The sequence below is a fragment of the Poecilia reticulata genome, unplaced genomic scaffold, assembly GCF_904066995.2.
Source record: "Poecilia reticulata unplaced genomic scaffold, P_reticulata-male-v2 Scaffold_70, whole genome shotgun sequence".
NCBI lineage: Eukaryota > Metazoa > Chordata > Actinopteri > Cyprinodontiformes > Poeciliidae > Poecilia > Poecilia reticulata.
In genome coordinates this window covers 50,642-68,422 of record NW_027675168.1, presented here as the reverse complement: position 1 = coordinate 68,422, position 17,781 = coordinate 50,642, and the positions used below count along the sequence as shown (strand labels likewise).

Below are 17,781 nucleotides of genomic sequence, written 5' to 3'. Positions count from 1 at the left end.
TTGCAGGACCACTGTAATACACATTTAGCTGGAACCTCTCTACAATAATCTTTAATTGCTTGTACATGTTACTTATTTATGTTGTAAGAAATGCTAAAATGAAATATTCAAATTATGTGCATATATTTTACAATTATTTGAGATTATTGAATAACTTAAGTAATTGTTTTGTGCAGTTCCGCTAAGCATTTTTCATTTAAGGAAAAAGACTTAATAAAGTGAAAATATAGAAGTCTTAACGTTTTTAAAATTTCCATTCTAGACGCTTGAGAGGAATGATTGCCAGTGCACGCCGACGTCATCCAAAGGTAAGACTGATCTTTTATGTAGGTGTTCGGAGGGGTTGCAGTCGGCTCTTGTCCCAGGGACATTTTTTGGTAGTAATCGGTCTACATCTGGGACCCTCATGTCATGCAGTATTGTAGCCGCAATAAAACATCACATTTCTCCCATTTGTACCTGGAAGACGTCAGATGTAGATGAAGTCTCTGTGCAAGGTCGCAAGTTGGCGGAATATATTGCTCGAGAAAGACCCAGCATAGGCTCAAAGCCAGAGTTGTGCAAGTTGGTTCAAGATCAGACTATTTTTGGTGGAAAGTGGAATGTAGGAATTTGTGACATGGTGACATGTGTTTTTGACCAGGAGGGGGAACTCTTTGAACTATTACAAATGTATTTGATGAGAAATGGAATGTGTATCTTTGTCTTCATGATGCAACTACCTTGGTAATCCAGCATGGAGAGTACTTTGCTGTTGTAGACTTTGGAACACGGAATTCGGAGGGCTTAGCATCAGAATCTGGTACGCCTGTAGTGGTGTTTAACACAAGCTTACTTGATTTAATGGTTCATTTGAACAAACTTGGGGAATCCTTATATGCAACCGAATATGCAATCTATGCCATTTCTGTAAAAGAGATGTGCAGTAATATGGAAACATGCACAGCACTGACTGAAGACACACACTCTACAGATGCATGCCATGCTTCCAGTAGCCATGTTGCATCATTCAGTGGGTCATTTCATCAGGGTGAGGATCGCTTTACATATGGTGGACTTCAGTGTGCAGCCATTAGTCTTGTTGCTTTAACAAAGCACACACTGACAAGCGTTTTTTCGTGGAATATTGAGATATTGGACAATGTACTGACTGTAGGTGATGAGCTGTACACAGCTTTGCATGACGGCCATTTAATCAGTGGTGGACATGAGCTTCTTGCTATTCCAGACTTGCCTGAAAATATTCATGTTGATGGACAGCATTTTGAATGTTTTTATCATGCAGATTATGCTTCTGGAGATGTGGATATACTGGGAGGACAGTTAATAGAGGAGGGTGTGCTTACTACTCTCTGGGATGGATTGAGTAAGATGTGTGGAAAGTATGAAACCTGCTTTATGACAGTATGTGGCAGTACTTGTGCTCTCATCAGTAATAGTGGGCGTTATGCTATTGTAGACTCCCATGCACGTAACAATGAGGGCATGGTAGATGCACATGGTAAGAGCGTTGTTCTTTACTTTAACTGTATAGATGATGTCTTTGCATATCTTACAAGGCTTTCTGCTGAACTGAATGTCACTCGGAGGTTTTTTGAGATCAGTGGAGTTGATATTGTTAAGATGGACTCAATAAAAGTGTATCTGAACATTCAGCTGCTGTTCCAAGTAGCACTAGTCTGTTTGAAGGGAGCAATGGTGATATACAGGAGGATTCTTATGGAGGACATTCATTACAACTGCAAACATCAAACAGGGATGGTGATGATGATGATGTGGTTGTTACTGATGTCCAAAATAAGGAATTGTATTTTAACCCCATCTCTGAAGACATTGCACGGTCATTGTGTGGCAAGTTGAATGTAGAGTTTGAACGGGCACATTCTGTCTCTTGCGTGGTTGGTGAACTGGGTGTGACATGTATGACAGAAAAAATAGTAGGTGATGGAAACTGCTTTTTTAGAGCACTTAGTCAAGCTGTCAGTGGCAATCAGAAATTCATCGCAAAATTCGGCTTGCTGTCACAAACCAGTTAAAAAAGAATTTCCAAATGTATACAAGTATTCTCAGAAATGAGTATGTTCCATGTCAGAATATATTAGGACTTCAAGGATGCAATATGTTGGCAGTTGGGCAACTGAAGTAGAGATTCAAGCAGCAGCTGACTTTTTTGACATAAATATCTTTACTTATTGTAGTGATAAATGGCTTAAATATACATCTACAAACAGTTTGTGCAATCATGGTCTCTATTTGCAAAATATTAATGGTAATCATTATGAGAATGTTCTTTGTGTAAAGCAGCCCAAGTCACAAATATGTTATGGTTATTGCACAAATCAAGATGTTTCTGGGAAATGTAAAACTCGGAAAGCTATTGCAAAACAAAAAATCGCTCTTGTAGAGATGGTCAAAACTGAGAGTTTTGTGCAAGAGGAGTGTGTGGGTATTTGCAAGATGATCAAGAGACTTTGCTATTTACTCCCCTGTCTGAAGTTACTGCTAAAACTCTGTGCAACAAACTAAAAATAGACTTTGAAGAACACAATTTCCAACCAGTAAAATTGGGAGGGCCTTTAGGAAGTGTGTGTAAAACTAAAAATATTGTAAATGATGCCAACAGTTTTTTCAGAGCTATATCTCATGTACTCAGCGGTTCACAGAATAATCACCGTAAAATTAGACTTGCTGTAGTTTCATATATAACCAAGAATATAGAAGAATGTGAAGAGTTTCTGGAAGAGATTATGCTTCTGTGTCAGAATATGTTAACCAGTCACAGATGAAGTACTTGGGTCACTATGCTACCGAAATTGAGTTTAAATCTGCTGCAATCATGTTGGGATTGGACATTTATGTATTTAATGGCCCACAGTGGAGCAAATACAGTTCAAATAACAGTAATTTTACTCATAAAGCTCTGTATCTTCAAAACTGTAATAATCATTTTGATGCTGTTATGTGTGTAAAGCAGGCTAATAAAGACTGTTGCTTCGAACTTTGTAATCCAAATGGTTCATTACAGACAAAATCCATTCAAACAAGATCTTCCCAAGTACAGAAAGATACAAAACAAACTGTAACGAGCAATAAAAGAAATACAGTTTTTCTATGTATTTAAGACAAAAAAGGAATGGGAAGAAAATGATCAAATACAAAACTCAAATGACATATATGCAAAAAGTAAAATTTAAGCAGAATAACAAATACAAGACAAATTTTTTATACAAGGAAAAGAAGAAAAACTCGAGTAAACAAAATATGATGATGAGACTTATCGAAAAAAGGTTCAGCTGAGGACTATTAATAAATGTACTAAAGACGAATCTCATCGAGAGAAACTGAAGCGAATTGGCATTGCTAAATATAAGAAGGACGAATCTTATCGAGAAAAACTGAAGCGAATTGGCATTGCTAAATATAAGAAAGATGAATCTTATCGAGAAAAACAGAAGCAAATGAGCATTAAAAAGTATAATAAAAATGAATCTCGTAGACAAAAAGTAAAAGAATCAAGTAAAAAGCAATGCCTTTATCCAGGACATAAGTTGCACATAATATCAGATGTAAAGCTAAAAAGACAGGAGATTAAAGAAAAGTCAAAGGAGTTTGATTTTGTTGTTGCACAATTTTTGGAGAAGGTAAAAGAGGGGCCAAATTTTGTTTGTTGCGTTTGCTTTCGTCTGTTGTTCAAGCATCAGATATTGAATTGTCACAAAGACCAGTACAGAAAAACTAAAGAAATGTCTTTAATTGCAGATAAATGTATAAGTGACAATTATGTGCATAGGTGTGATGATGTGTGTGCATCTCCATGCACTCTTAATACCTGTCGAAATAGGCTGTATATCTGTTATTCTTGCCATTATAAAATGAGCAAAGGTCAAATACCCCCAGAAAGTTCATGTAATAATTTATCTGTTGATCCCATCCCACCTCAGTTGGCATGTTTGAATACTTTGGAGCAACACTTAATTGCTTTACATATACCATTTATGAAAATGCTGGCTTTGCCCAAAGGTGGACAAAATGGAGTGCATGGACCTGTTACATGTGTCCCTACAAATATAGTTGAAACTTGCAGCCTGTTGCCAAGAAGTAATATGGAAGGCTCTTTGTTACCTGTGAAGTTGAAGCGTAAATTGACATACAAAGGTCATTATGATTATCAGTATGTTGATACAATGCATGTCCAGGAAGCTCTTCGGTACTTGAAACATTGTAATTCTCATTATAAAGATGTAGAGTTCAATGAATCTTGGATCAATGAGTTTTCTCCAGAAGAAAATAGTTCTGTTTTAATAAAGAATGAAAGTGTTAAAGAAGATGAGGACATGTCCATAGATGAAAATGATGATGACCTTTTACATGACAGACAGCAACACTGCATGTTCCAGGACACTTGTCTTATGCCAGTAGATATAGGACAAGAAGCTTTGGATCAATATGTTGATAATGTGTTGAATATTGCACCAAGTGAAAATAATAACCCGGTTAAATTGCTTTCTGATTGTACAAATGAAGCAAAATGTTTCCCTGTTTTGTTTCCTTTGGGGTATAATACATACCATGAAAAGCGGCAATATCGTTTGACTTTAAGCCGCTACTTTAATAACAGACTTCTTCATGCTGATGGTAGATTTGCACGTAATGTAGAATACATCTTCTTTGCTCAATACATGTCAGAACTGGAGCAAGTTGTCTCCAAAGTGTCTATAGCATTGCGTAAAGGCACAAGTCCTACATTTCAAAATATGACTGAGGTATTAAAAAATAGGACTCTTTAAATAAGTTGTTACAGTTTGATGATGGGTATCGCTTCTTGAAACCCATTCGAGGCACACCTGCCTTCTGGCAGTCGGCTCAACGCGACTTGCTAGCTTGTGTTAGAATGTTAGGAAAACCCACATGGTTTGCCTCATTTTCTTCTGCTGATATGAGATGGAAAAATTTACTTTACAGCATTTTGAAGCAGGAAGGGCGAACGCAGACTTTGGAACAGTTGCAGTGGGCAGATAAGTGTGAATTGCTGCGTCAAAATCCTGTTACTGCTGCCAGAATGTTTGATTTTAGATGGCATGTTTTTGTTAAAGAAGTTTTAATGTCTCCTTCAAATCCAATTGGAAAAATTGAAGACTACTATTATCGTGTAGAATTCCAGCAGCGTGGTTCTCCCCATTGTCATTGCCTTTTTTGGATTTCTGGTGCTCCAATTCTGGACAAGAACACAGATGAAGAGGTTACTGCATTTATTGATAAGTATGTAACATGTGAAATTCCAACTGAAGAAGATCCATTGTTTGAAGTTGTTACATCTGTACAGCAGCATTCAAAACGACATTCAAAAACTTGTAAAAAGAAAAAAACTGTCTGTCGTTTCAATTTCCCACGGCCTGCATCTTGCCGAACCTTTATTTGTCGCGGTGAAAAATATCAAGATCCAGTGAAGACTTGCAAATGCAATTTGGATAAAACTGATAAGGCAGATTGTGAATGTCTTAGCAAGGACAAGAAAAGTTGGGAACAAATTGAGAGAGATAGAGCAACCGATATTTTAACTAGTGTAAAGAATGCCATCTCGGATGAGAACTGTACATATACTACTGTGGAAGAAATGTTTCAAGCTTTGGGGATAAGTCAAGGTTTATTTGAAACGGCATATAAGCGATCCAGTAGGAATACTCATGTCGTGTTGAAAAGACAAATTAATGAAGTCTGGATTAATCAATATAGCAGGCCGCTGTTAAAAGCTTGGAATGCAAATATTGATATCCAGTACTGTGTTGATGCATATGCATGCTGTGTTTATATAGTATCTTACATGTCCAAAAGTGAGCGTGAAATTGGCCTTCTGTTGGGAAATGCGCAGAGAGAAGCAGCTAAAGATGGTAATGTTAGTGCTAAAGAGGCTTTAAAGACACTCGGTAGTGTCTATTTACATAACCGGGATGTTTCTGCTCAAGAAGCCGTGTACCGACTGACTAACATGCATTTAAAGGAGTGCTCTCGGAAAGTTGTTTTTATTCCAACAGGTGATAATATTGTGAAAATGAGTTTACCCATCTCTGTTTTGAGAGAAAAAGCTTCTTCTCAGGATCTTACCCCAGAAGACATGTTTATGACCGGTATAGTTGACCGCTATAAGAATAGGCCGAATGAAGATGTGTTTTCTGATATGTGCCTGGCTACATTTGCTTCAGAGTATCGTGTTTTGTCAAAAAATGAGAAATGTAGAAATTCAGTAAAGTTGAACAATGGCTTTGGGATTGTTGTAAAAAGAACTCGGACAAAACCAGCAGTTGTTCGATATGCACGTTTCTCTGAAACAAACACCAGAAAGTTTTATCAAAGTATAATGCAGTTATTTCTGCCTTACCGCTTGATAGTGAACTTAAACCTGCACATTGTGAAACCTATGGTGACTTTTACAGGACTGGTGTTATTGGATTTGTTGATGGAACAAAACATTCTGTAAAGTCTGTTGTAGATTTGAATAGGAGTGAATTTGAGTTGGAATCTGATCATTTGAGGCTGTGGACAATGTTACTGGTGATGTAATGCTGGAGGATACATGGGCGAGTTGTGTCCTGAGGTTGAATTGGAACGCTTGGAGTGTGTGGAATTACGAAAAGAGAAACCAATAGAAAATGATGCTCAGGAACATATTCCTGATTTAAGTTCTAACCCTAAAGACATTTCAGTATTTGAGAAAAACAAATGAGTAGATCTGAAGGCCTTGCTTGATTAGATCTTTGAATGAAAAACAGTTTTCTGTTTTTTATCAAATCCGGCAGTGGTGTTTAATAAAGTTAATGGAAAAAATCCAGAACCATTGCACATATTTATACAGGGGGGCCGGTACAGGAAAAAGTCATTTAATTAAGGCAATTGAATATGAATCAAAACGGTTATTGTCCACTGTGTGTAGGTTTCCTGATAATACATGCGTATTACTGACAGCTCCCACTGGCATGCGGCGTATAATTTAGAAGCGACAACAATCACACCACTTTTCTATTGGAAAGGATGTACGCCTACCGTAACTCCTTTGGGCGAAGATAAACTAAATTCCTTGCGTGTCAAATATAGTGATCTTCAACTTCTTATTATAGATGAAATATCAATGGTCGATCACAATCTCTTATCATATGTTAACGGCCGATTGCGTCAGATTAAACAAACCACGAAAGTATATGGGGGTATCAGTATAATTACTGTCGGCGATGTCTATCAGCTCCCCCTGTTCGAGGTAAGCCGATATACGCTGAGGGTGTTGCCACAAAAATATGGTCAGAGTTATTTCAAATTGTAGAATTAACTGAAATTGTGAGGCAAAAAGATGCTGTATTTTCTCAACTGCTTAACAGGATGAGAACTCACTCCAAAAGTACACCAATGCTGGCGGATGATATAAACATTTTAAAACATTGTGAAACGGGTGAGGTTAGCTCAGCCTTGCACATATTTGCGACTAATAAACAAGTGAGCGAGCACAATATTCATCAATTATATCAGACTTGTCCTGAATTTGTTAGAATTGGGGCACAGGATTATGTAAATGATAAAAAAACGGAAAATTGAGGTTGTTAGAAGGGAGTCATGCAAAAGCTTCAAATACCTGCTTATCAGAAGTGTTGTTATTGGGCAAAGGAGCACGTGTTATGTTGTGTAAAAATGTGGATGTTAATGATGGTTTAGCTAATGGTGTTGTTGGTACTGTGACAGAAATATTAATACCTGAAAAGGACAAGTTTCCTAAAGTGGTGTATGTTAAATTTGATGATGACGAGTAGGCATGAAGAAGAGGAGAGCTGCCACTATGCATCATCAGATTTGCAGGATCACACCTATTGAACCTGAGGAGGACAGAGCCACTGTTAAAGGCGGCTTGCGGCGGCAATTTCCACTCAAGTTAGCATGGGCATGCACTGTACACAAAGTTCAAGGAATGACTGTTGAGGAAGCTGTTGTTTCTTTTAGTAAAATCTTTGCCCCGGGACAAGCTTATGTGGCCGTGAGTCGTGTTAAAAGTCTTTCAGGATTGACGATTCAAGATTTTGATGAAAAGAGGATATATTGTAAGGATGACATTGCTGTTGCTCTTGAGGATATGAGACCCCTTTGGAGTGGATCTATTCAGTTGGACCGATTTAACAAATCTCCTTTTACTGTATTCCTGATGAATGTGCAAAGTTTATCTCGGCATGTAAAAGATTTGGCTTGTTTTACAGAGAAATGGAAACCTAAATGTGTTGCTGTTACAGAAACATGGTTGACTTCAACTCAAACGGATACAGTAAAAATTGATGGTTACAGTTTCTCCAACCGTCCACGACATTTATCTTATTCTAACAGGCATCCACAATTGAGTGTGTTGCAAGACCAACAACATGGTGGTGTTGGCATTTATTGTGCAAATGACATTAATTTGAAGTTCTGCAGCAGCCAGAGCTGAATTTGGAGTGTTTGGTGTACCGGTTTAGTCATTTAAAAATGGTCCTTGGGTAATTTATCGCCCACCATTATATCCTCTGTCACTATTTAAAATAAATTTACAAACTTTGTTTGATTGGCTTGAAAAACAAAGCGACACAATAGCACTGATTGGAGATTTTAATGATGATATTTTGAAGTCATCAACTATCTCAAAATTTATGTCTGATAAAGGATACCTACAAATGGTTGATGACCAACCACTGAAAAAGGTACATTAATAGATCACGTTTATGTTAAATCAGAGAAGCATAAAGTTGAAGCCGTAGTTGTGCCTACATATTTTAGTGATCACGAGGGAGTAATGTGTGTTTTTGAGCGGTTGTAATCATGTGATGTTTTGAAATATTTGGTTTTTCTTGATGAAAATAATTAAAAATGTTTAAGACTGCAAGACATTGAGCTACATTTGAAAGAGTGATGGCACTTACAAAAATTGGGCACTTTAAACACTAAGCAAAGCCACAAACTACATCTTTACTTCTGTTGCTCAAAACATTTTGATGGTTAGTCTGTGAATCAGTTGTTCCATATCCGCACTTAAACGGCAGTGGGATGCTGTTTTCACATGGGTGGCCAAATAGGTATCCTTAGGCTTGAAAAGTGAAGCAGTTGTTCCATATGCCGCACATAAACGGGCAGTGGGATGCTGTTTTCACATGGTGGCCAAATAGGTATTCTTAGGCTTGAAAAGTGAAGCAGTTGTTCCATATGCCGCACATAAACGGGCAGTGGGATGCTGTTTTCACATGGATAGTCAGGGAATAATTAGAAGATACCCACTCCAAGACGACTGCAGCTGTCTCCGAACTACTGCCTCCTCAATTAAATTTGGTTAAGCACATTAATAAGAGGGAAAGACAGGGAGCAAAAACAAGGGATGCCCACATCCCACTTACACACACCTGACATACAAAAGGAAATGGGGAAAGATAAACCAAACCAAGGGGTCTTTGAGCCCCGCTTGCACTCACAACACTTTCATATCTACACCACACAATCAAATCAGATTTGATTGTGTTCACTGATCAGAGGAGGACAGTTCCTACATAAAATTGGAATTTAAAACCTCTCCTTAGAAAAAGGTTTCGTTTCTTGCATTAAGACGCCATTTATTAAGCTTTGACAGATGAACAATTGGATACAGACCTAAAAGGAATAATGAAAAAGCAACATTTTAACAATTGGCATATTATTGATATTTAATGTCCCTTTGGGATCAATAAAGGATTTTTGAATTTGAATAATTAATATGTACATGTGTTAAATCTTTGAAGCTGTTCTTAATGCAGGGTTTGCTTTACCTTGTCACATAGCACAAAAAAAGCAAAGGCAGTTTATTGGTACTTCCATTTGTGGAACTGGGTTCAATTCCCAGGACTGCCCGACTACATTTGTGCTGACAATTGAAGGTAAAAAAAATTAAAGTATGAAACCTCATAAGCTTTAAATATTTAAAAAATATATATATAAATGAACAGTTTAACATTTTTTCCTTAATCTAAAATTGGGAGTTAAATGGATAAATATCTGCATTTGCTTTATGCAATGAGTCCAGAAAATTTTGCAAATTATCATGTTTAAAATGCCTCATATTTAAATGTACAAAAATGAAATCCAGGTGTAACTAGAGCTTTTTAACAAACATTTTAGCATTGTACTATTTGTTTTGAAATCATAATTTATGGCTACATTCATTACAAAGCAAAAACAAATTTGAAGGAGCATTTTAGCAAGATTGTAATATAAAATCATACACAGGAAAAGAGTTGAAATGTACAATTCCACAAATTGGTGATCCAATTCTAGCTTTCTCCTGTTATGTTTAATCTACTATTGTTCAAATAATTGACAGGTAAAGAGTTTATCATTTTGAAAAAATAGTTTGTATGATGTGAATTTTATTGTACAACCATGGAACACATTGAAAACAAGCATGAAATTTGAAACCTCTTAATAAATATATATTTTTTGCATTAAGAAAGTGTAACCAGGACACAGTATTTCATTTTTGTTAGATTAACGTTAATTTAATTTTATTTAAAGATTTACTTGAGAATAGAATCTTCTTTTCTGTAATTTCTTTAGCAAAAAAAATAAACGAAAAAAATAATCTTTGTTTTTGTTTTAATGTGGGTTGAGTTTCATCTGACCAACTGCACTAAAATGTCTTAATGGACATGGTTAGTACACAGTCCATTCTATGTTGAAATGTACGAGTATTCAAAGCAGTTTAATTATAATATAAAGGCATTTCACTAAAGTGAGGGGGAAAAATGTTTAAATTTAAGATTTATTTATTTTTATAACCCTGTGTTGATAAGGTCTGTTTTTTTTAAACGGGTCAGATTTCTCTTCGGAGTTCAGTTCCAGATTCTGTTTCTAGATCCAGGACTCTCTCTCTCTCTGCTGCAAAGTGGACCAGACTGATGAGCTGGACCCAAACAGTGCATCAAAGGAAACATCATCTCATATCAACTAACAACCAATGAAGCAGTTAAACTGAAACTACTTGAATTGTAGAATACAGTCCATTCTATGTTGAAATGTATGAGTATTCACATGAGTTTCATTATAATATAAATGTATTTCACTACAGTGAGGGGGAAAAATGTGTTAATATAAGCTTTTTTTCTTTTTATAGAGGACCCCAGGTTAAGGTCTGTTTTTTAAACAGGCAAGATTTCTGTTACAGATTCCGTTTCCAGGTCCAGGACTCTCTCTCTCTCTCTCTGTTGCCAAGTCGACTAGACTGATGAGCTAGACCCATAGAGCGCATTAAAGGAAACATCACCTCCTGTCAACTTCAAACCTGATGGAAGACATTCAGGCAACTGTCAAAACATCTTCACTCTGGAGTGGACCATTGTGAATGCAACTGGATTATTTCTGTTTTTCATCATTTGTCTCATAACTCCATCAATCAACTGATTAAATTCCTTCTAGAAAAGGAAAAAACATATTGGATTTTCAGAACTGATTTAAAGAATTTCTCTTTACAAAATCTCTTTACCAATTGCATTATTAAAATTAGGTAAGTTTATTTCATTAAAAGTAAAATTTAAACAGTAATGATTTATTGGTTAATGTCAAGTTGTCATAAAGATATTTTGAATGTCAACTTTGTATTAAAAGTGTCATAATTTACTGAATCACACTTTGACAAGTCATAAATATTCATGAAGGTTTATTTATGTTCATGACAGGTGTTATGTAATGTTTATGAAAGTTTCATGACAGTCTTATTCACCCCCTTCAAATAAAGTGTTACTAATCTTCATCCATCCATCCATTTTCTTCCGCTTATCCGGGGTCGGGTCGCGGGGGCAGCAGCTTCAGATGGGAGGCCCAGACTTCCCTCTCCCCAGCCACTTCTTCCAGCTCCTCCGGGGGAATCCCAAGGCGTTCCCAGGCCAGCCGAGAGACGTAATCCCTCCAGCTTGTCCTGGGTCTTCCCCGAGGCTTCCTCCCGGTGGGATGTGCCCTGAACACCTCACCAGGGAGGCGTCCAGGAGGCATCCGATGGGCTCACCACCTGTCCGAGGGGCCAAAGGGGTCGGGTGCATTGTGCTATGGGCGGCGGCCAAGAGAGGGGACCCTGGCGGTCTGATCCTCGGCTGCAGAAGCTGGTTACTAATCTTATTTCATCAATTCATTGGTTATTTTTATAATATCACTAATATATATATTAGTGATATTATATTAGTCAATATTTATTGAACTTTGAGCAAAATCATTGAGATCCTTCTCTGCAATGGGGTAATTTTCAAAATGAATTTCCCCTGCTACTCTCGAATTGTTATTAAATAGTGACACTAGATATATTTTAAATATTTTGTTACAACACTGACATGTTTAACAATGAGAAATTAATAGTGGTCAAGCTCAGGAATAGATAAATTAATAATTACATGTGTTTTTTTTCACCATTGTCTCTGAATGTGTTCCACCCTGTTATGAACATTTACATATGAACCACAAATTGTTAAACATTTAAATTTTGAAAAAAATAATTGTAAGCAAAACATGGGGACATGGAATGTTGCCGCAAAAAAGAATCAATTTACATTTTTTAAAATAAATCTTATCACATTTTGAACTGACAAAATCTGCTGCATTTTTCAAAAAATTGTAACTGTTACATGTCATGAATACACTTTTAAATTGAACACAATTCCTCAATATTTTAATTAAACTTTGCCATAACACTGCCATGTTGCCACTGACATCTGGTATTGGTATCCTTATTAGTGAGAAGACTGGCATTGCATGCTGTTCACCAGTACTCCATAATCTGGTGTGTAACTTGAAACTGCAACTGTGAGTGCATCTTTCAGATGTGCATCAGTGAGACATGTTCTGTGTTTGTTCTTGATGAAGTTCATGTCAGAAAACACTGATTCACAGAGATCGGTTGAACCAAACAAGCTGGTAACCTTCATAGCTGCTGTGCATACACAACTGCACCATCAATTTTACTTGACTTTCCACACCAGAGGGATCTAGTTTTAAATTGTATGTTTTGGTTTTTAAGCTGTATGTTTTAATATTTTTAATAATATTGTGTTTTAATTTACAGCACTTTGTATCAGCTGTGGTTGTTTTAAAGTGCTTTGTAAATAAAGTTGGTTTGGTTTGGTTTGATTCCACTTAATTTACAGGGCTAAGTGGAATCAAGTTATAATGTAGCTGTCACATTCAGTCTTCAGTTGTGTGCAAGATTTCCTGCTGTGTTGCCCGTACTGGACTGTGTTTGAGCTTCTCTTTATTAAATTATAATAAACATCATCATCATCATCATCACCTGGGTCTCAGTGTTCATCCTCATCACCAACAACCACAAATCATGACAGTTTAAGTTTTGGGAGAATGTTTGTGCATCTGAACAGCTTGATTGATACTTTATATTGTCACTTGTGTTGACATTAGCTACATTGTGTTTACAGCAGCGCTCCCTGCTGCAGCCTGCAACATCTCATGCAGATTGGCCAATGTATAGAGGAGATACAGCTATTTCATTAACCAAAAGGGTGCAGTGGAGTCAAGTTATAATCTAATCTTTAGAGGATCACCACAGTCGATCATAGAAAACCTGGTGCAAATTTGATGAAGCCTGGTTGATTTGGAGACGATCGTCGACATGGTTGGCATTGCTATTTGCTAATAAGGCACACCCACATGCTTCAGCTAGCAGTCAACATACACAGAGTTCATCATCAAGTCATTTTATATCAATTTGCACAGCATTGAACCCATTTGAGTCAGAGTAAAAGCAAGACTTCCGGCAGACAAAAACAGGTGACTTCCTGTTGGAGGGGGCGTGGCTAAGGTGATGTCATCATATGACCTTGTGAATGTGATCAAGGCTGGCCAATAATGAGACATGGAAAGTCTGATGAAGTTGTCACTTTTCCTGTAGAAGTTATTGCATTTTAGTATTTCATGGCACAAAGCCAAAGTTTGACACTTAGCCACGCCCACATGCTTTGATGTACGAGAATTCTTTTGATAACTTTTCACCTTCAATGTCTTAAGTGTGTGCTGAGCGAGTTTGAAGTCTGTATCTCAAAAGCTGTAGGAGGAGTTCGATCAGATGCGACGTCTATGAAAAACCGGAAATGGCGGCTTTGATCCAAAATGGCCGACTTCCTGTTGGGTTTGGACCATGGCTCCAAGAGACTTTTTTGTACATCCTGACAACGTACACATGTGTACCAAGTTTCATAATTCTAGGTTAAAGCATGGCTTGGGGCTGATGATTTAAACTCTTCTAGGGGGCGCTGTTGAGACATTAGGCCACGCCCACCAAATATTGCACTGGATTACTGTCCGGAGTTGGATAAGGATCCATCTCAGTGAGTTTGGTGCAGCTGGACTCAAAATTGTGGAATACAGAGCCAAACGTATGGACACGTTGTTACAGGTATATTCGCCACGCCGCCACGCCCACCTGCTGCCTCCAAAAAAACAGCGTTGGAAACCATAACACACCAACATGTCTTCTGTTTGTGGACACAGTTTCATGTTGATTAGGTTAAAGAGGTCAGTAGGGACCGATCACAATAAAACATGACACTTCCTGTTCTAAGGGGGCGTGGCTTATGTGATCTCAAAATTTCACAATTGGGTCTTGTAGGGCATCCAAAGGTGATCACACACAGAAAGTTTGGTGGCTCTGTGACCTTCTTTTTAGGAGATATAACTGTTAATTATTTTATGGTGAGTCAGTGAACTTTGACCCCTAGTATCACCCCTTCAGCATGCACGAAAACTCACCGTTTTGATAACTTTTAATCGGGCATGCCTTATGAACAAACTGACCAAGTTTGAAGCCGATCCATCAAAAGCCCTAGGAGGAGTTCGATCAAATGCGAAGGCTATGAACGGCCAAAATGGGGTGAAATTTGCAAATTCAATCCAACATGGCCGACTTCCTGTTGGACATGCACTATGAGAACAATTATAAATTCTGAGTGGCTTGGGGAGTTCTACAAGTGTACCAAATTTCAGGTCTCTACAATAAAGTAACTGAATAGGAAAGGGTCTTTTGAAATTTTCTAGGGGGCGCCGTTGAGCCATTTTTTTTGCGATTTTTGCGCGGACCTTAAAATACGTAAATTTTTCACAGTCTCTATGGGCCTACCAATTTTGGTGAGTTTTTGAATATGTTAAAGCCCCCAAAAAGGCAATTCATTTGAGGCGAGAAAAAAAAAAAAAAAATAAATAAATAATAATTAAAGCTCCGCGGAGCCTCAAGCGGCCCGAGCAGCCAAGCGCCGCTCCGGCCTATAGCCACCGCGGGGGACCCAGCACCGCCGCCCGCCTGCCACCGCGTACCCTTTCGCACAGTTGAGGCGCGCCTCCGCCAGGCAGTTCGCACCGTTCACTTCAGCATGGTTCCCTGGGACACACCAAATTGTGCAGATCGTCGATGTAAGAGATATGTGATGGATACTAGGGGCGTAGAGTAAAATCAAATCAAACCTGGCTTTAGCATTGACAGGTCAAAGTATCCAGTTTGGTGCCAATCGAAGATGCGTGTGTGATTCAGAGACAGTTATGCATATGGCGAAGGACAGACAGTTGCCACGCCCCATGAGTCAGAGTTCATCTCACAGTTCATCATCAGCTCATATTATGTCAGGTGGTAGAAGATTAATTCCATATGTATTACTCAGTAAAATAAGACATACAGTAGAAAAAACAGCTGAATTCCTGTTAAAAGTGGGCGGAGCTAAGGTTACGTCATCATCTGACCATGAGAATGTAATGAGGGTTGGTCAGTAGTGAGACATAGGAAGTCTGAAGCAGCTGTGACCTTGTATGTGGAAGTTATGTCACTTTGATGTTTTATGGCGAATAGTCAAAGTTTGGCACTTAGCCACGCCCACATGCTTTGACATACAAAAATTCCTGTGATAACTTTAGACCTTTAATGTCTCAACTCTCTGCTGACTGAGTTTGAAGTCTGTATGTCAAACGCTGTAGGAGGAGTTCGATCAAATACGACGTCTGTGAAAAACAGCAAATGGCGAATTTAATCCAAAATGGCCGACTTTCTGTTGGGTTTGGACCATGGCTCCAAGAGACTTTTTTGTAGGACGTGACAGGATAAACAAGTGTACCAAGTTTCATAATTCTAGGTTAAAAATGGCTTGGGGCTGATTATTTAAAATCTTCAAGGGGGCGCTGTTGAGACATTAGGCCACGCCCACAAAAAATACACTGGATTCTGTCGAGGGCCCACAAGGATCAAACCTAGTGAGTTTGGTGCAGCTGGGCTTTAAACTGTGGAATTCAAGGCCAAACGTAAGGAGACGGCGTTAAAGGTCACTTCGCCACGCCGCCACGCCCACCTGCTGCATCCAAACCAAACGGGGTTGGACACCCTGACACACCAACATGTCTTCTGTCTGTGGACACAGTTTCATGTTGATTAGGTGAAAGGGGTCAGATAGTGAACGTTCGCAGTAAAACATGACACTTCCTGTTCTAAGGGGGCGTGGCTTAGGTAATCTCAAAATTTCACAACTGGGTGTGTAGGTCATCCAAAGGTGATCACACACAGAAAGTTTGGTGGCTCTGTGAGTTTATTTGTAGAGATATAACAGTTTATTACATTCTGGTGAATCGGTGAAATTTGACCTCTGTTACGACCCCTTCAGCATGCTCGAAAACTCACGAATTTGATAACTTTGAATCGGCCATGCCTTATGAACAATCTGACCGAGTTTGAAGCCGATCGATCGAAATCCCTAGGAGGAGTTCGATCAAATGCGACGTCTGTAAACGGCTAAAATGGGGGCAAAATCGGAACTTCAATCCAAATGGCCGACTTCCTAGGATACTTGCACTATGACATTAATTGTAAATTCTGAGTGTCTTGGGGAGCTCTACAACTGTACCGAATTTCAAGTCTCTACGATAAAGTAAGTGAATAGAAAAGGGTCTTTGAAAGTTGCTAGGGGGCGCCCTTGAGCCGTTTCTTGTGCGATATTTCCGCCGACCTTAAAATACGTAAATTTTCACCGGCTCTATGCGGCCGCCAAGTTTGGTGAGTTTTTGAATATGATAAAGCCCCCAAAAAGCCAATTTACTTTACGGAAGAATAAGAATAATTAAAGCTCCGCGGAGCCTCAAGCGGCCCGAGCAGCCAAGCGCCGCTCCGGCCTATAGCCACCGCGGGGACCCAGCACCGCCGCCCGCCTGCCACCGCGTACCCTTTCGCACAGTTGAGGCGCGCCTCCGCCAGGCAGTTCGCACCGTTGAGTTCGGCATGGTTCCCTGAGGACACACCACAAATTTGGTGCAGATCGGTCGATGTAGAGAGGAGATATTGGTGATGGGATAACCTAGGGGCGCTGTAGAGTAAAATCACAATTCAAACCTTGGCTCTTTAGCATTGACACAGGTCAAACGTATCCAGTTTGGTGCCAATCGGAAGATGCGTGTGTGATTCAGAGACAGTTCTATGCATATGGCGAAGGACAGACAGTTGGCCACGCCCCCATGAGTCAGAGTTCATCTCACAGTTCATCATCAGGTCATATTATGTCAGGTGGTAGAAGATTAATTCCATATGTATTACTCAGTAAAAATAAGACATACAGTAGAAAAAACAGCTGAATTCCTGTAAAAGTGGGCGGAGCTAAGGTTACGTCATCATCTGACCATGAATTAATGAGGGTTGGTCAGTAGTGAGACATAGGAAGTCTGAAGCAGCTGTTACCTTGTATGTGGAAGTTATTTCACTTTGATGTTTTATGGCGAATAGTCAAAGTTTAGCAC

The 17,781-nt window shown here is 38.7% G+C and overlaps 1 long non-coding RNA gene across 1 annotated transcript; it reads left to right on the top strand.

Moving 5' to 3' along the window:
- The first annotated feature begins 10,393 nt into the window (after positions 1 to 10,393).
- On the top strand, positions 10,394 to 13,290 carry LOC145550522 (uncharacterized). Its single transcript, XR_014086411.1, has 2 exons — positions 10,394 to 11,527; positions 11,827 to 13,290. It is a non-coding gene; the product is annotated as an uncharacterized LOC145550522 (long non-coding RNA).
- Positions 13,291 to 17,781: the final 4,491 nt, after the last annotated feature.